At 40.2% G+C, this 19,308-nt stretch overlaps 1 protein-coding gene across 1 annotated transcript in view; it reads left to right on the top strand.

Annotated features, from left to right (window-relative positions):
* The first annotated feature begins 3,805 nt into the window (after positions 1-3,805).
* lrrc4ca (leucine rich repeat containing 4C, genome duplicate a) overlaps positions 3,806-19,308 on the top strand; it is a 123,835-nt gene continuing 108,332 nt past the window's right edge. Inside the window, exon 1 of the mRNA XM_078948905.1 lies at positions 3,806-3,848. The gene's annotated coding sequence lies outside the window, so the exon portion shown is untranslated. The remainder of the gene's footprint in view (positions 3,849-19,308) is intronic.

Below are 19,308 nucleotides of genomic sequence, written 5' to 3'. Positions count from 1 at the left end.
ATGTCAGCATTGATTCATTTGACAGTCTAAAAAAGCAGATTAGCAAGTGTCAAATAAATATAAATAAGTAAAATGCATGTTTTTCTTTTTTTTTTTTTGTAAATAGAGCAAATAATGAATACTTTTTTTTAATATTTATAAGGGTACAGTTCTTTTATGTTAATATTTTGCATCAGAAGTCAAGTTTTCATGTCTAAGTCCCCATCTTTGCTCAAAGTTATGGGGCATGTGTGGCAGGGTTCAGAACTCGCTAAACATGGGTGCTTGAAAGCGCTTTTGGGATATGGTGTTCACACAGGTCTGTTGCTACCAGATTCTGTTGAAACGGTGCGAATGTCGCAAATCTTACTCCAGGCTTTTTCTTTATACCTCTTTTCCAAAAGATGAAAGATTTAGAGTCATAAAATGCAGGATAAATCCGCGATCATTAGTTTCTCATTCTTAAAGGATTTTCAAGGGGTTAGTCCTTACGTGTCTTAAAAAGGACATTATTCATACGTCAATATAAAAGCTGTACTCCTGATTGGTCAAAGTTTTAGTGGATGCACATTTTGTACATAGAGCCTATACCTGTTGTGTAACCCTTGTGCTATCCTAGGCATTTTAACATTGGGAGTTGGGTCATCTAGACCCACTAGACAGTGCGCTGAACCTTTTTTCTTCAATGATTTGTGATCTTCACTGGTGTCCATGGATTACATGAAATCTTTCCACCTTTATCAACCTTTGTCATGGTGGGGAAAACATGTCAAAGTAAGGGTGGGGTCATGTAAGATAGCACAAGGGTTAAAAACTTCAGTAGCGATGCGTGAATGTGAGAGTTTTTAATGTAGAAACCGGAAACACATTTACGTAGACTTTTTGCGTGAACGCGCATTTCCAAGCCCAGTGTGAACGAAGCTTAAGGGTTTGATAAAAGTATGTTGGGTTAGAATGGATCTTCAACATTGTAACAGTGCAAATTTACCCACTGAGGAATGCAGCTCAATCTATAAAATAATTTGTGCAATGATGTGTTTCAGATTGTGCATTAAGGAAGGAGTAAAGCTTTTGAGAGAAGCTAAGATCAATGTTTATTAGGTTTTTAGGTAAATCATTGTTTTTTAAGTCGAAAACCAAATGTGTTTTCAGATGTTCAGTCTTAAACTTACAGGAAAAAGTGTTAGTAAGCATTTTCTGTTTCCTTCCTTATCTGTGTGGTCTAGTGATACACTTTTTAGCTGCCAGGGTTTATCCCGTCTTTTGCCCAGTGACAGCTGGGATAGGCTCCAATCCCCCTATGACCTTACACAGGGTAAAGCAATTACAGAAGAGGCATGAAACGATACAAAGCTTTTATTGAAAAGTGTTTTTTTTTTCTTTAATGCCAACAGCAGTGTTCTTTAACCAGTTCTATTTGGATCAAACCTAGAAGAATATAAGTAAGGGTTTAGGGCAGACAAAGTGTGCATTATCAGAAATGAACGCACAACGTGGAAACCTGCTTCGCGACAGACGGTTGCTTCCGGGAAGTGCGTCAATGCTGTTAATGCACACTTCGAAGGTCATTAACCCGATTAAAGCATGGTCACTTACAAAAAGATAAATCTTCAACCAGTTTTTAGGACTTTATTCTTGTTAATTTTTTGGTTTGGATCGATTTTTTCACAGAAACCATTTGTTATATGGTGCACCACCAAATGTAGTCAAGGTCCGGCCATCTATAATCTGATCGTAACGATGGGTTAAATAAAGCATCAGTTCAGAGATAAAGTTCACTTCTTACCACTTGCTTTTGTCCAGATGATGAAGCTAAAGTTTGTTTTAAAAAAGCCAGCGCAGTGAAATAGCACATTTAAGCTTTGTGACCCGATCTTCTTTTTTAGCCGTGCGGTTTTTACCATGGTATATCACTTTTAATGCACACCCAGCAGCCAATCAGAATCGAGAATTCACCCGGACCATGGTATTAATTTGAATACTTTATTGAACTTTGATTTACCGAATCAAATGTTTTCCAAAGTTAAATCCAGGAAAAGGCTAAATTGCCTATTTATCACTTAAGTTTGTCTTGCAAAGCACACCTCTGTCATCTAAAAATGGTTGCAAAAGTGGTTCGCAAAGTGAAAAAAACAAGCTCTTGATCTCTTATTAGCATGAGAGTAACTGGCCAAAAAAAGGAAAATGTTTCACTTCAAATCTCTGCTTACATGTTATTAGCGTTGACATGTCACATCAGAGACACAGCAACAAACGGTGCAAAACATTAATGACATAGGATGAGTAATTACATGCATGCAATTATGCATATAATTATATGCAAAAGTGATAAACATATGCATTTTCCTGAGGGGACATCCCTTCGTGTCGTGGATTGCTGTAAAAGTGAAATGCAAATGTGGGATGTGAGTTAAAGATTGTTATCTGTGACCCAAAACTGTAGTGAGGCAAATTCAAGAGCGGTCTTTATTGAGAAAAAAAAACAAAAACAAAAAACACTATAAATACAATTAAAAAAAAAATACTGTATAAGACATAGATTATCTTGCAAAATGTTACACAACTGCTGCAGCTATTTTCAAATTTAATTGTTATCATCTTCTATTTGGGTTTGAATCAGAAAAAAATAATAATTTAAAATATACAATTGCCAATTGTAAAGTTGATGAATCTTATTTTCTTTTGTTCACATTTTATTTTTCATTTTCTCTGTCTCAGTGACACATTATTTCTAAGCTGACACATGCTGTGGGATTTGTGGCGCAAATGCATAGCAGTAAAGCCATTTTTTTTTTAGATCTATGCATAATTTACCACTATCCGTGCACTCTGTATATGTTTTGGCTCAACTACAACAAATTTATTTAGAGCCACTTCCATGAAAAACGTGTTTTAGTGTTTTAACATGCTTTTGTGGCATTCTTCTCATGATGGAGGACATATAAGAAAATGAAGCTTTAAATTGCATTTTTGAGTGTTTCCTTGTTTAAGTTGTTGTGAGGAGCAGCCAAAAACTGCTGTTAGAAAAAGCTTGTAAGAGTGATATGTGCAACAATCAGCAGGTCACAAGCTCCCTGCTCTGCTCTATTTCGATGCATCCACTTGGAGACATATAGACATACATGTACATCTTTATTTTCCTTGTTCGAGCTGAAATCTGGCTCAGAACTTCACGGCTGGATAGCTCCTATATTGGTTGGCCATTTTTGTATCACTGATAAAATTAGGTTGGGGTTTTGAGGGACTGTAAGCTAGTGAGGAAAAGTGTAAACAAAGGGATATTTGGAAGTGTGGGCAGGCTTACACTGGGCCAACGGTCCTGCCTATAAGTCAGAGGTGAATTTCTAATAAGCCCAGACGGCTCTGCAGAATTTATGTAATTTAAAAAAAAACAACATTTTTTTTGTTTTTGTTTTTTGCCTAAAGACAACATAATCATAATTTTTAAAACACAACAACACTGGGAACACTTTTAAAATTGATCGAAAAAGATTGTTGTGAGTCTTTATGTTTTTATTTTAACGCAAATATTTCCAGTGGTAGCACTGACAGTAAAGATACTTTTCTCAAGTGCACATTTGTTCTGCTCTCATGTTCTGTTGGAGCTGAGGAGCCAACAGCATAAATTGCTCAATGCAAACAATTTGCATTATGTGGGGTTTGCAGAGTAAAAATTCAATTTCACTTTTTCTGAAAAGCCTGGAGGTGACATTCTACCTAAGTCTTTCTCTCACATGCCCATCATTTTTCTGTCACTCCTGCAGTTGCCTGTCAGTTTCATTTTGTGTTAGTGTAAAGCTGTTAATTTATTCATCTTTTTTTTCCAGGCACATAGCATTCAGTTTGTGATGGAAGAACTGGAACAGGAGGTAAAATATTCACTTACTGTGCATATGTAACATGTACTCCAGGTATCTCTCCTATTTCTTATATGCCTATATCTGGGAATACAGATTGAATACTTTCGGTCTTTGATGCCAATTTATCATTAGTTGTATGATGATGAATGGAGATTGTGAATGTATTTTTTAAAAAAATGACACACTAGAGTGAACAATCAAGCATTGGAATGGGTTTTGTACTTTTTTAAAATAAAAACACTGCATTGCTTGTGGTCCTTTCTTCCAGGAAGTGACACGCTTTAGTCTTGGTCTAGTTTTTTTGCATAAGAATCAAAGATAGCGACCAATTAACTCCAAAAGCTTTATGCATGTGGCATTTCTAACAAAGTCTCTGTAGAAAACAGAGATGGCACTGAAAACGGGTTGCCTCTAAGACAGTGCTTCTCAAATAGTGGGGCGCACCCCCCAGGGGGTCGCACAGTGGTAGCAGTTTTAGGCACAGGTAATACGGACAATTACTCGAGGCGCAAAAGGGGGCTGCGGTGATAGCGGCTCAGTGCTTGGAAAAAAATCCGTGCCACTGTTGGTTTACTATTATCTGTCATATGAGAGAGTTTGTAACAGCCTGAAACTGTGGACTGCTGTCCCTGCTGCTGCGCGCTCCTGTCACACACTGCTTGCGTGTGTGAGAAGGAGAGGGGAGGGGTAGTGGGCTGAGGCTGCAAGGTGGAACGTGCACACGAGCAGCCTCTGTTGCGCAACACCTGGATCCTCTCGTGCCTTTAGATTCCTCAGCTCATGCAAATAATGTCATTCTTTGTTGACTATTGTAGACATTTTGATGACGTGTCTTTATTTTCCATAAATGTATCTTTGTCTGCCTTTCGTTTAGTTGGTGTCAGTATTTGACATAAAGTCAGCAGGTAATGCAATAAAACAGTTGCACTTGATGAGATCATAGATAAACAATCCATCATTTAGAAAAAAAATTAGCACAATGTTTTTTATCTATTTCTTCAGACTAAAAACGTTGAATATATTGGTGCTGCTGTGATAATGTGTTCCTAGGGAGGGCCTTGCAAAAAATAATTGAGAAGCACTGCTCAAACATAATAAAAACAATTGCAAATTGACCTAATTTACCCTGCCTTTGCTTCAACAGTAGCCGGGACAGGCACCTGTGACCCCATGACCCCAAAAAGGATACGGCGGGTTAAGAATGAACTTGATTTAGTGTAATTCAATAGCTTTTTAAGAATAATTTCTCAAACACAGAAATGTCTTGTGTAACTAAAGTGTCAAATATAAGTTAATATTTGACTATAATATTATTAAAAACATTGGAATTTTGGTAACTTTTTAAACTTAATATTTCATCTTTAGGGGCAACGCCTCCTTTAACAGAAAGAAAGATTACTCATTAACTGTAAAGCATCAGTCTTACATTTATAGGTCAATCAATAGAGAAATTAGGTTATTGATCTCAAAACTGTGGGCAGTTATGTAAAACAAGGCTGAAGAACAACTGTCTTGTGAACATTTATTTTGCAAAATAAGAAATATTCAAATAAATATATATAAATGTATAACATAAGTTTGTTTGTTTCAGTGAGAGCTAATATTTACATAGTAGCTATTTAGAGTCTGTATATTTATAAAGGTAGGTACATCTTTTACGTAGGTACGTCTTCTAAAAAATAGATTGCATGCCAAGAAAGTGTGAGGACCCCTACTTTAGAATGTTTTGATGCCATTGAGTCTCATTAACTTGAACCTTTTTGTTGTTTTTGTCCTCTGTTTGAGCCATGAACCTATTTTTGATCAAATTTATTATTGCTGCACAACGTTATGTTTGTTATTCTATTAAAAGCTGTCCTACTTCACCTGAAGCTGTTTACCTTGAGATAATAAAAGAATATAAATCTGAGATAAATCTTTTTTTCTGAAAATGTTTTTATCCACTATGCATATGGTGCCATACTAACATTTGTTTTGTGTAAAAAAAGGTGGTCCCTCCATACTAATAATGGACAAGTAAAAAGTGCTGCTATTGTCCTCACATTAATTAAAGCAACAGATGTAATAATTCAAACTTTCTGTAGGCTTTGGCTAGCAAAATAAAAATTACTATCTCAGTCTATACTAAATTGAAACTATTAAACTGGTCTTCAGATTATTTGGAAAAAAAGAAGGAGATAAAACAAATTGCTTATTGCCAAGGTTTCCATTTATGTTTTCATTTTGTTTTGAAAAACCTTAATATTTTTTAAGTTGTTTTTAGCATAAAAGAGTAACCGCAGAATGAATTTTCTACCAATGAAAGCTGCATTTGATTTTTTGTTCCTAATCTCAGTCATTGTAGTGCTCTATTTCGATTAAGAGTGGAATTTTGTAAAAGCAAGTCTTCATGATTAAGATTTTAAAACAATGGGATTTTAAAGGTTCTGTTCATTATCTGAGATTTAAAAGAGTGGTTCTAAAATCATATAAAATCATGATTGACACCTGCAAGCATCCTTCTTTACATTTAGTGGTAACAACACATCCCCACTCATCTATTAAAACATTGAGATTTTAGAGGTATTTAACGTACGCTTTGTTGCGTATTGTTTTTTTTTTTTATTGTACATGTGAAAAAAATGTAAAAAGTGATTTCTTTTTGGTAGGTTATTTCTTTGTGGGATTAATGTGGAAACGAATAGTACAATTAAAAATATTAATAATGCAAAACAGTGAAAGGAAATGTTTCCATGGTGCAGAGTGATATTGCATTAGGTGGTGCCTCTTCCTCTGAAAAAAAAAAAAAAAGGTTTGCAATCGCATTCCAAATATGAATGTGAGATTCTTCAGTCAGTGACAATCACACATCACTACAGCAAACACACAGACATTAGGTTTTAGGTATGTAATTAAGTGTTACATATTTTTAACTCTTGTGGAAATTAGTAATATTAGTAGAAGATAATCGTGAAACACAATGTTTTTATCTTAATGAAAATATGCTATCCAACATAGAATACACGGCCAACCATAACTTGAGTGTGTCCTCTGCTTGATGCTGCAAGTCTGCATTTGAACATAAGGGCAGAAGGTCAGACCTCTCAGTTCATCCACAGTATAAAAATAAGTTGGTGAATTAGTTTTGATGGAAGCTGCAAAACAATTCATATTCTTTAGGGAAGTAAATACATATTATTTGCAGTTAGTTGGAGCCATACATCAATAACTTTAGACCACAGTGCTTTGAACGTGAATCTTGAATATGAACCGTGATAAAAAGATTGAGAAAATATCTGCATTCTGTGCTATAATCATTGGAACTGAAACTTTTCTAACTGTACACAAAAAGACTTTTCACTTGACCCAGTATACTTTGTGGCTTTTCTGCAACTTTTTTTTTTTGCTCCCTGATTTCTCATGGTGGAATGCATTTGAACCTCCTCTCCACACTTGAAAGCTACACTTCTCCCCAGAGGAGTGTTATGTGCTGGTCAGCTGGGGCACATCTACATCAACGGAAATGTTTAGGACTTAGGGGAAAAGAAAGCCTTGAGGCTGTAATCCATTCAGCTGATGATCTTCCGTCCAGTTTCCATGCACCAAGATTTCACATCCTCTGGAAAAATCATAGCCTCCAAAGGCTGTAGACTCATGTAGACTCATAATTCAGGCGCCAGTGCAGAGAGTAAGTTTTTGTCTTCTTCCTTTTCTCATATTCCCCGATTTGTGGACTGGTATTGGGCCATTGTTGAATTGGTACCGGGCTGCAGAGAAAAAATAAACACAACTTCCATTGTTTTTACTATCAGATTCAGTTACTCTTGATGCATGTAAAGATGTAAACGTCTTTGAAAAGCTTCTTGGTGCAGAAATGTCAGTGAGGAGAAAAAAAACCTTTCAACTTCAAAGAACACCCGTTAACAGATGAAACTACCGTAGAAGTTTTATTTAATACATGGATTTATTGTAATAATACTAATTATTATTGTGACAGTTGTTCCCACAAACCAAGCCTGTTCTGCTTAGCAGGTGGAAATCAGCTATGATAATGTTACAAAGATACTGCTGATAAAAATAAAACTTGGTGGACTCACATTTATGTTATATTTGGAATATACTAGGTTATGTGACTGTCATACTTTATTTTGTTGTAATTTTTCTGCTACACCTTAATGACCGAACATGGCTGATGTTGGTGTTTGGTCAATAGCTTCCACTTCAATGGTTAAGGGGAAATCTAGAGCACATTCATTCCAATGTGTGTGAGGTTACTTCTTTTTTCCGGAATCCGTTTTTTTTTATTTTTGAGTTTTTCCTTACCGCGAAGAAGCGTCTAAGGACAGGGATCCCCAGTTTAGTTCAGTTTAGCCATTACCTATTGAATTCCATGACTTTATGTTCTTTATGTTAGATGTTTATTACACAACTACCAATTTGAAGCACATTGAGATGACTGTCGTTGTAATATTGGGCTTTATAAATAAAATTGAATTGAATGTGTCCAAATCTAGTGCACAAAGGGCGTTTAAACCAGCTGCAGATAATTTCACAGAGGATGAAAATAACTTTTTCCGCAAAAAATTATGGGAAACCAAAAGGTAACTTTACTTTTTACCAGGCTGTTCAATGAAAATATTGTCTGATATTAATGAAGTCCATGGCCTAAAAGAGGTTGGGGACCACTGGTGGGGAGCAGTCATGCTGATGGTTGAAAGAGACAGAGCTGAAGATGAGGTTCTCTTTGAGAGTGACTAGAATGGCTAGAACTAGGTATTATTTTAGAGGAACAACTCATGTTAGCTGTTATGGAATTAAGTACAGGGAAGAAAATTGGTGATAAAAACATATAGTGTACTTGCAGTGGTTATGTTGGTAAAATTATGTTTAGGTTAGGATAAAGGTTAGAGGATGACCAAAGATGAATTTTAATGGAGGACACAAGGATGTCTGGTATGAGTGAGTATGGAGATGATAGGTTGAGATGGAGGCACTTCTCTGGCAAATTAGTCAAAGAAGCCATGTGAAACCTAAAAACTGAAGATTTTTCTAGAATATGCCCACAGCCATGCACTGCACAGCGTGTAAGAACAAGTATGCATCATTGTTCTTAAAGTGTTTGATGCAGATTGTCAGAGCAGGCTGCAGCAGAGGAAAGCACACCTGGTTAAGGTGAAAAAAAAAATCTTTCCAGGAAAAAAAAACAAAATAATAAGAAACGGCACTTGAGCTGAAGATGAGTTGAACAACTTTGCCACAGCTTGGATGGGCAGATGGAGATGATTATGCTCCATTTCTGGTTTCCTAAGGTTTTTCTAAAGTTTTTAGGTCATTTTGTTGTAGAAACTTTTTTTCTTTCTTTCTTTTTTAAGCTGCTAAGTTTTAGACTTATGGAAATTATGAACACTTTTTTTCTGGACTTTCCAACAATAAAGGAAAAAAGTCCCATTCACTGGTTAGTCGTGAGAATTCACAGCAGAAAATGTGATTGTATAAATTTAAAAATGAAAAAAATAAATAAAATTGGTTCTGTGTCACAAGGGTGACATTTCTCTTTACTGACTGTACAAGATTTACTCTATGTTTGGGAATTGTTTTTGAGTAATAGCAAGAAAGAAAATGCTTCTTTTACTGAATTCTTGAACTGATGCCTTTGATCTGCTGTGACGCAAAGGTCAGGAAGCATTATGATGGTGCCCGAAGTATTTTTTTCACTCAAGTTGGAGTATGCTTTGTCTACTCAAGCCATATGGTTGAAAATAATAATAATAATAATCTTCTTTGCTGCTGCACATAAATTATATATATATTTTTTTTTTAAACTGATAGAAAAGATAATAATTTTGTTTTGTTTTTCTGTTTGGAACTTGCCAACTCGGCTTACAAAAAAATTAGGAGTGAATGACACAGGTGTAATGCTGTGGGCAGTATGTCCTTGATGAGCGCTTGCATGTGTCATGACAGGCTCAGACTTCATGTCCCTTCACATCAAACCTTATTATGGATACTACATGAGTAATCTGTTAGCTTTAGTACCTTACTAAAAATCCCATAGATTGAGGGCCTTTTTTGTAAAATTTCAGGACCAGAAATTTGTTAGATTTGTTGTTTTGCACAACACATAAATAAAAAAAACAAACAAAACATAGCTCTCCAAAAACTTAAAATGAGTCATCATTCAATCACTAGACCATCTGGTCTGACATCCGTATCATTCTATGCTGAGCACGTTCTACCACGAGCAGGCTGTTTTTTTCAGCAGTTTCCAGCTCCCGGATTGTGCCTACGATGCTCCTCAGGAGATTCACCAAAGGCAGATTGTAGCAAAACCCTCAGCGATCCACAGCACAGCATTAAGAAGCATTGCAACGCAATGACTTTCATTTGCATTGACATACGACTGTGGCTTTGTTTGCCAACCCTGCTCTGTGAACAGAGATAAGCGCATATAACCAAAAAGAGCGGGGACTATATGAGGCTCGCTTGCACGTGGATTCGAGGCTTCTCACCTGTTTTTCGGCTTGCTTGTTAAGGCGTCTTTGTTTCATCAACACTGCAATAAAAAGCATGCACAGAAAAGGACAGGGAGGTTTTGTGGGAGATATTTCACAAAAACATACCATATTTTCTCGCATTACAGGGCGCACAGGATTCTGAGGCACATCGTCAATAAATTGTCCATTTTTAAATTTTATGATATATAAAAGGCACACCCAAATATAAGGTGCGTTAAGCGTGACAAAAGTGTAGACTTTATTACCTGCCTTTGCAATAATTCTAAAACTTGTTTGTCACACACCACACTTTAGAAGCATTAGCTGTGTTAGGATATTCACCATAGCCTACCTGTGACTCCCAATATTTTTGCACATAAAAACAAGCAAAGTCCGACACCGCTACATGTTAGCCATAAGCGTAATTACAGAACACCCAAACTTTTTTGCAACTCGTAAAAACAACAGATTGGCATTTTGACAAAGCATCGTATACCTCTCGAATTCACTTCAGCCTAAGTAAGCACAACCAGAATAAAAACATAAAAAAGGTGCATCGTTGGTTTTTGGAAAAAAGAGTTAAGCTTTTAAGTTCGCCTCATAGATCAGAACATATGTTTCAGGCATTCATCACCATGACAGACACTAGCACATCTGGTACTTTTAACCCTTGTGCTGTCCTAGGTACTTTAACATTGGGAGTTGGGTCATCTAGACCCACTAGACAGTGCGTTTAAAATTTTTTCTTCAATGATTTGTGATCTTCACTGGTGTCCATGGATTACATGAAATCTTTCCACCTTTATCCACCTTTGTCATGGTAGGGAGAACACTTCAATGGAAGGATGGGGTCATCTAAGATGGCACAAGGGTTAAAGAGATCAGTCTTAAATGTAAATCAGCTATGAAAAATTCTAGGGATGGGGGGAAAAAAATGATTCTGTGAAAAGAACCAATAGAACAGCACCAGGAATTTGCTTGGGTAAAAGCAGCTTGTATTTGAGAAACAGTTGCAGTGCTCATAGTCTGATAATTAAATAAATACATTTTGTTTTGTTAGGATATTTCGTATTGTGACATGGTGCAGAGGTAGGGCGATTGACCTTTGATCAGAAGATTGCATGTTGGATTCCAACCTTGTTCGCCCATTTGTGGAAGTGTCCTTGGGCAAGACACTGAACCCTAACATGCCTCTCGGTGTTTGGCAGGGGAGCCGCCATCAGTGTGTGAATGTGTGTATGAATGGGACTATAACTATAAAGTGCGTTGGGTCTTCGAGGATGGTAGAAAAGCAATATACAAGTATACGCCATTTACATGTGTATCGTGGTATGAATCGTATTGGCAGACTCCTTTCCAAAATTCACAATCACCATTCTTTGACAAAAACTTAATTTGAACACAGAATAAGTGTGTGAAAAAACCATTTACTTTCAGTAACCAAAACAGTAAGAATCTCTAAGTTTGATTAGAAAAGCAGTGTTGTGTCAGGATCAGGTTCCACTGAGTAAGAACGTCTGCATCAGAAGTGGTTTTGACAAAAAGTGTTTCTACCCATCAATGGGAGGATTAAAGTTTAAATGTTCTCTACTACTCCTCAAAAGAAAGCTGAATTGTTAAAGTAGGCTGTACCTATCTATAAAAACACCATTAAGTCATTGCAAGAAATGCATGTGATTTAGAGGTATTTAATCTGTAGTACTGATCTGCGGTGGACTTGGGAGAAGCCTCTGACTAAAGACACAGTTCAGTTTCAGACTGTTGAGGTGAATAGTTCTGATGTTTTACGGCTTAAGCAACATTTTTATCAGATGGTCAAGTTTCTTTGTGTCTCTAGCTTTAACACTTTTGCCTCCACAGATGACAGCGTGTAGAACTGACTTTTAAACCACAGAAAAAAAGGGGAAAAAAAGCTTTGCCACAAAGAAAGGACACAAGCTTCCTAAAAAATGTACTCTATCCTGAAGCCTCATCAGGCTTTTCCCTGAAGAAATGATTATTCATGAGATGTAAACATTTTCGACAATCAATATTTTATTGACAGACTTTCAAGCTATTGGATTAATGCCAAGATCTTTGTTGCCCCATAAGCCCTACACAAGGGGCATCTGAATGAGACTGAAGGTCATCTTAACTTGAATACATCATGTATTTGGAGTCTTTAGCCAGAGCTCAGAGACAAAACAGCTTCTGGAGGAAATATGAAAGAAACTCCTTAGACTAAGAATCCCTGGGAACATCACAGACACCATCGAGCTGATGCACAACATGGATGTGGTGCTTCAAGAGAGTGCTGTCTACAAGATGAAGATAACTCAAAATGAACAGAGCCGTGTCCCCCATGGAGAATAACTGAAAGTTGGGATCAAAGCAGAAGTTATCTGTCAGTGCAACAAGAAAATGCAACCGAGTAGTAACTTCCCAAAAAAGGAAACAAACTGTCCGCAGCAGTGGCTCTAGAGGGAAAAACTGACAGCCATGGCCACCCACCTGAGAGGTTGTACATGAGAAGCAGAAGCACAAAGAACAGTTCTTTCAAATCATCAGAAAATGGCTACAGCGTTGTTTGAAACACAGACAGAGCAATACTGGAAAAAACTACAATAATTAACCTCACTTCACCAGACTTTTTCTGTATTCTAAGACTATAACACCTTCCTGTCTTCAATCATTTTTATTTTCTTCATTTTTCAAAACTGGACTGCATTTAACACAAAAGGTATTGGACATATGTAAGGACTTCTTCGCATTGACCAGATTCTTCATTTTCCAAGGGGGTTTTGAATTCATTTCTGATTCCTGCAAAAAACGCTCTGGCCTGTAGTTCTAGTCATGCAGTTGGCTGTCCCTCAATAGTCGTGTTGTTTCTTGGGCAGGGTTACACATGCCAATGAAAATTGCATCTCTCTTTACTTTAAAGGAGTTTAGGCCAAGAAAGCCAAACAAAGCAGAGTATAAAGCAAGATTCTCTAAAGAGTCTGAGTCGTGCCCACAAACCAAGCTGGTCAAAATGTTTTTGGACACTAAGTTTTAAACAAAAAATGTAATTTTATGAACTGTTAAAAAAAGGGACCACAATGAAAAAGAAGAAAAGAAAAACTTAACTATTTTCTTCCTTCAAATTGGACCCAACTGACACAATTTATCTATATCTAAAAAGATCTAAAAACCCAGAAGTTGCTGCTATTTCTAGAAAACCAAAAGGCTTGCTTTCAAATGCGTTCAGTCGATACAATTCAACCATTTTTTGAATTTGCTTTGATAACATCAAGAGAAACTTTAAATTCAAGTGTCATGCAATGCTGCACTTTATAAAAGGAGAGGAGAGCAAGCTGATCTACATATCTGTAAGACCTGAACAAGCTCCTCTGAAGTAAGTGATTTAATACGAGTGGAGATCAAGATGCTGTGAGTTAAAGCATGGTATATGCACTCAAACCTTTTTAAGTCCACATCAATTTGGGCGAATATGAGACTTGAAAAACAAGAAATAGATAATAGTTTTTCTATGAAGCCAATGAATTGTTGTAAGCACATTTAGGACCGAAGCCATTGCATGCTGTTTTTTTTTCAGCACTCTCTCTCTTTCATTCTTTGCTGTCTCTTTTTCTTTAACTGTTAAAAACAAAAAATAAAGGATTTATTTTTATGTTTTTTTTTCATATTGCGATTCTAAAAGCAACCTTCACTATTGTGACATTTTTATAAAGTGAAATCAAAAAAAGTTTTATACTGAAGCGATGTCTATTGAAGGAGTGTCTTTGAATGTCAGTTTTGTGTTAATGTAGCACTCGATCAGCGAGTTTGATTTTTTTTTTAAAATTCTGGTTATGTCAAAACTGGATCAAATTGATAAAAAAAAAAAAAAAAAAAAAAAAAAGAACAGTGGACATAATCGGGATGTTGATCTGGATACCCTTCCCCAATATAAATGTGTTTGGAGCAAAATATATGACATCATTTAAAGGACATAAATATAGGATAAGGGAATTCACCTGTTGTGTTTTAGAAACACAACGTGATTTACTTTGCCCCATTTTTGTTGAAAAATAGTTCCTCTGATTTAACATTTCTGTTGTTAACGTAAATGTATTATTTTTGCTTTACTTTAGTGACCAAATAAAGAAAAAAAATGAACAAAAGACTGTTTTAATATGCACTCCAATTACTACATATTCAGTTTCTGTGAGAACGTCCTTCAACTTTTGTACTTGATGGAGCTTTTGAACGTGATACTGCTGACAATACACTGACCTTTAGCTTTTTATTGTGTTCTCATATATTAACAAATGTCTTCCAGCTGACTGTAGGAGTGGATTATTGGCTTTTTTTCCCCTTGCTCTCATGTGACCCAATTGATCACAGGTTAGCAGAATTTCAATAGATGGTTAAAAAAAACACACACAGATGGATTGGAAAAATTACTGGCTAACATCATGACTACTAATAAGTTAATTTTGAAATAAAACATTGTTCATTAGAATCCTAATTAAAATACTTTGTGCACCTTCATCTTTTTCAGATTTGTCTTTTAAGTCCATCATTTATCTTAAGAAATATTAAAATAAAGGTGTTTTTAAAAGTTCTGATCTCTGGTGCTTTTTTTTTTGTTGTTTTAATCATTTAATGACTTGTGACTCTGGAAAAACAAACTTTTCCTATAACAATAAAATAATACTAGCTCATAAATAAAATCTTTTGATCAATTAAAAAAAGTTCAATTGTTGGGTCAGCTGCCCCTTTATTTCTGTGAAATTACCCGGTCAACCTCTATTACCCCTCGCTTAACTTTTGTGACTGACCTGACAAGGGTGTACAGAGATGACATTAACAGAGATATCTCAGGTTGAGAGAAATTGAGGATGTAGAGAATAAGATGCCAGTTTAAAATTTACACACCTCCTCTACTTGGCTGCACATCATTAAAGCGAAAGGCAGCTTGCTGTGGCTTCATTTTTTTGTTGTTGACCCACACAGGCTGCAAGAAGGCCCCCACACATTGATTTATCACAACTGTCTTTCTGAAAAGCTTTTCCCACCAGGCTAGAAATGGGGGTGGGGGGTTAAGATTTACGTGCAAGTGTGCTATGAAATTCATTTTAAGAAGGACATATTCTCTCTGACAGAATAGACTTCTCTCTTGCCGTTCCCTCCATCATTATGAGTTCTGCAGCAGATACTATTTTCATTCTCAGAAACAGTGATGGAGAACCTTGTTTTGACCCGTATCAACTTTAATCCTTTCATCCATATTTTTCCGCATTGAAACAACAATTTGATAAAAAAAAAAAAGAAGTTATATTTTTGTGCTTAGGGTGCCTGAATTTGATAATCAGAATCAGAAATACTTTATTGATCCCATACGTGGGAAATTTGTTTGTCACCATAGCAACTGACAGCAGAGGGAAAAAAAAAGACTAAGAATAATAAAAAAAAAAAAAAAAATACAAGAACAAAGAAAATGTAGCATAAATGCAAACAACAAGGTAGTATTGTAGTGACGGTCACACACCCATTCGTCTGCTGTCAGATCTGGCAGCGCAAAGGATTATGGGATGCAATTTCTTCTGCTGGTTTTGGCCTGATCTGAGTGGGTGTGTGGGTTTAATCTATGTGTTTTATGTCTGACTGTTCTTCCGTTCGGTGTTAGTTATTTTACCCTGGTGGTTTATTTTGTCCTGCATCGTAAGTGAGGAGGGGGGCGAGGAGAATGACCCCACTGCATGTCACACTGTTCGAGGTTAATAAAAAGAAACCAGTTCTGCAAAGTTCCTATCTCTGCCTTGTTCTTCGTAGCGTTGCTACATTGGTGTCAGAAGTGGGATCATGGAGCAAGACAGAATGGAAAGAGAGACCGCTCGACTGCGCAGCGAAAGAGCAGCATGGCTGGCTGAGAAGTGGAGAGAACCTGGCCTCCCCGACGGAGCAAGCTGCGGACGTCCACGCTTTGTGGAGACGACGCCGAAGAGCGACACTCCTGGCAGGTCCCGGCTCTGCAGCTCAACTGAGCAGCAACTCGCCACCGCTGCCGCTGCTGTTCCCAAATCCACTGTCAAGTTGCAGAAGTACGACGGAACTAATCAGCTGGAACTGTACCTCAAGCAAGTCCGAATTGCAGAGGCACACAACGGATGGAGGGAAAAAGAAACGGCCACTCACCTGGCGCTGGCCCTGGAAGGACGAGCACAGCAGATACTGATGGACCTGGCACCGGCGGAGGAGCGGGACCTGGGCGCCCTAACCACGGCCCTAGAACGGCGGTATGGCCGGTGCGCGTCAGAGACGCACGAAAGAGAGCAGCTGACCAGTCGCTGCCGTCGTGATGGAGAGAGCCTAGGCGCCCTAGCTGCAGACATTCAGCTACTTGTCCGGCGGGGTTACCCCCGATTTTCTTCAGGAGCGCAGGAAGCTAAGCCGAAGACTGCCTTCACCATCGGACAAGGTCTGTGGCAGTTTAGGGTGATGCCGTTCGGGCTCTGCAACGAACCAGCCACGTTCGAGCGGCTGATGGAAAGGGTCCTGGCTGGCGTGCCCCAGAACCGCTGCATCGTCTACCTGGATGACCTGCTGGTGCATGCAGACAGGTTCGAGGCAGCTGTGAATAATCTGCGGGAGGTGTTTGCTGCAATTAGACAAGCCGGACTAAGACTTAACCCAGCCAAGTGCAGCCTCCTAACCAAAGAGACTGAGTTCCTGGGACATGTGGTCAGCGAGAAGGGCGTTGCCACCAACCCAGCCAAGGTGGCAGTCGTGAAGGACTGGCCCGCCCCCACCAACGTCGGTGAGTTGCGGAGCTTCCTTGGATTAGCCTCTTATTACCGGCGTTTCATCCGAGGCTTCGCCACTATTGCCAGCCCTCTTCACCAGCTAACTAACAAGGGACAGCAGTTCAGGTGGACTGATTCCTGCGCTGCCGCCTTTGACCAGCTCCGAGGGGCGCTGACAGCGGCACCGGTCCTGGCGTTTCCAGACCCCCGTCGCCCTTTTATTGTTGACACGGACGCCAGCAATACAGGGGTCGGAGCAGTCCTGTCACAGCAGGGGGAAGAAGGAGAGCGGGTGGTGGGCTATTTTAGCCGTGCCCTGAGTCGTGTCGAGAGGAACTACTGCGTGACGCGGCGGGAGCTGCTGGCTGTGGTTCAAGCGGTGCAACACTTCCGGCCGTATCTGCAGGGCTGCCACTTCACCCTCCGGACTGACCATGCCTCCTTGACCTGGCTTCTAAATTTCAAACATCCAGAAGGACAGGTGGCCCGGTGGCTGGAGACTTTGCAAAGCTACAACTTCGACATCCAGCATCGGGCTGGGCGTTGCCACGGCAACGCCGACGCGCTGTCCAGACGGCCGTGCCTGACAGCAGAATGCCGTTACTGTCACCGCCAGGAGGAGCGGGACGGCGATGTCCAGACTGTGGCTGCTGCAACGACCAAAGATGTTCCGGAGCTGTGCCCAGAGCAGCTGAGGCAGCAGCAAGAGGCCGATGCGGTGCTGGCTCAATTGAGGAGCTGGCTGCAGGCGGGGCAACGGCCGGAGTGGAATAAGGTCGCAGCGCAGAGTCCGGAGCTGAAGTCCTACTATTCACAGTGGACTAATGTCGAGCTCCACAACGAGGTGTTGTACCGGCGGTGGCAGGTTCCGGATCGGGGGGAGGACATCCTCCAGCTGTTGGTGCCCCGAGCGACCCGCTCCCAGGTCCTTCAACTGGTTCACGGTTCCACCGGAGCAGGTCACTTTGGGAACGCCAAGACCCTGCGTCGTCTCCGGGGGCGGTTTTACTGGCCAGGCTGCCGCAGAGATGTGGAGCTGCACGTCCACTGCTGTGATGACTGCACCGCACGGAAAGGACCATCCCGGCAGTCCCGAGCACCGCTGCAGCAGTACCTGGTAGGAGCTCCGATGGAACGGGTCGGGGTGGATGTCTTGGGCCCGTTTCCAGTGACCGATGCAGGGAACCGCTATGTCATTGTGGCTGTGGATTATTTCACAAAGTGGCCTGAGGCATATGCTGTGCCGGATCAGAGCGCGGCCACCACCGCTGAAAGACTGGTGGAGGAGATGTTCACCCGCTTCGGGGCACCGGCTGAGCTCCACAGTGACCAGGGCAGGAACTTCGAGTCTCAGGTTTTCAGCGAGGTTTGCCGTCGTTTGGGGATACAAAAGACAAGAACCACCCCACTCCATCCTCAAAGCGACGGGCTGGTGGAACGCTTTAACCGAACCCTGGCCACACAACTGGCGATCTTGACCAGTCGCCACCAGCGAGACTGGGACCGTTTTCTGCCTTTGGCCCTCTGGTCGTATCGCACTGCAGTTCAGGAGTCAAGCCAGTGCACACCTGCTGCGATTATGTTTGGGCGGGAGCTCCGGACTCCGGTGGACTTGGTGTTTGGGGCACCACCTGAACCTGAGATTCCGGGCGGAAGAGAAATGGATTACTGTCGCAGACTCAAGGACCGCCTGCACGAAATCCACGAATTCACCCGCAGAGCACAAGCTGGTGCTGGAGTGCGGCAGAAGAGGGCCTATGACAGCCGGTGTCGGGGCCAGGAGTTCTCACCTGGGGACAGAGTGTGGGTGTACTGCCCTGAGCGGAAAAAAGGGAGTTTCTCCCAAGTTAAGCAGCCATTGGCGGGGACCCGGTGAGGTGCTGCACCGACTGTCAGACGTGGTCTACAGGGTGCGTGTGCCGGACAGGAGACGAACTGTGGTGCTTCATCAGGACCGGCTGGCTCCCTACCAGCCCCTTGTTCCACAGACTATTGGAACGGCAGGTGGATCTACTAGTGGGGACTTGGACGTGCCGGAGCCGAGCACATCCTTAAATGACTGTGCACGACCAGTGCGCTCACGCCGGCGCCCCGCTTATCTAAATGACTTTGTGGTTGATAGGGTCGCCGAGGACGGCTGACCCTTCAGAAGGGGGCTATGTAGTGACGGTCACACACCCATTCGTCTGCTGTCAGATCTGGCAGCGCAAAGGATTATGGGATGCAATT

Source organism: Oryzias latipes, chromosome 6, assembly GCF_053564925.1.
Source record: "Oryzias latipes strain Hd-rR chromosome 6, Olatipes_Hd-rR_3.1".
NCBI classification, from domain to species: Eukaryota; Metazoa; Chordata; class Actinopteri; order Beloniformes; family Adrianichthyidae; genus Oryzias; species Oryzias latipes.
Note: the sequence above shows the minus strand (reverse complement) of the source record. Positions and strands in the feature narration are given on the sequence as shown.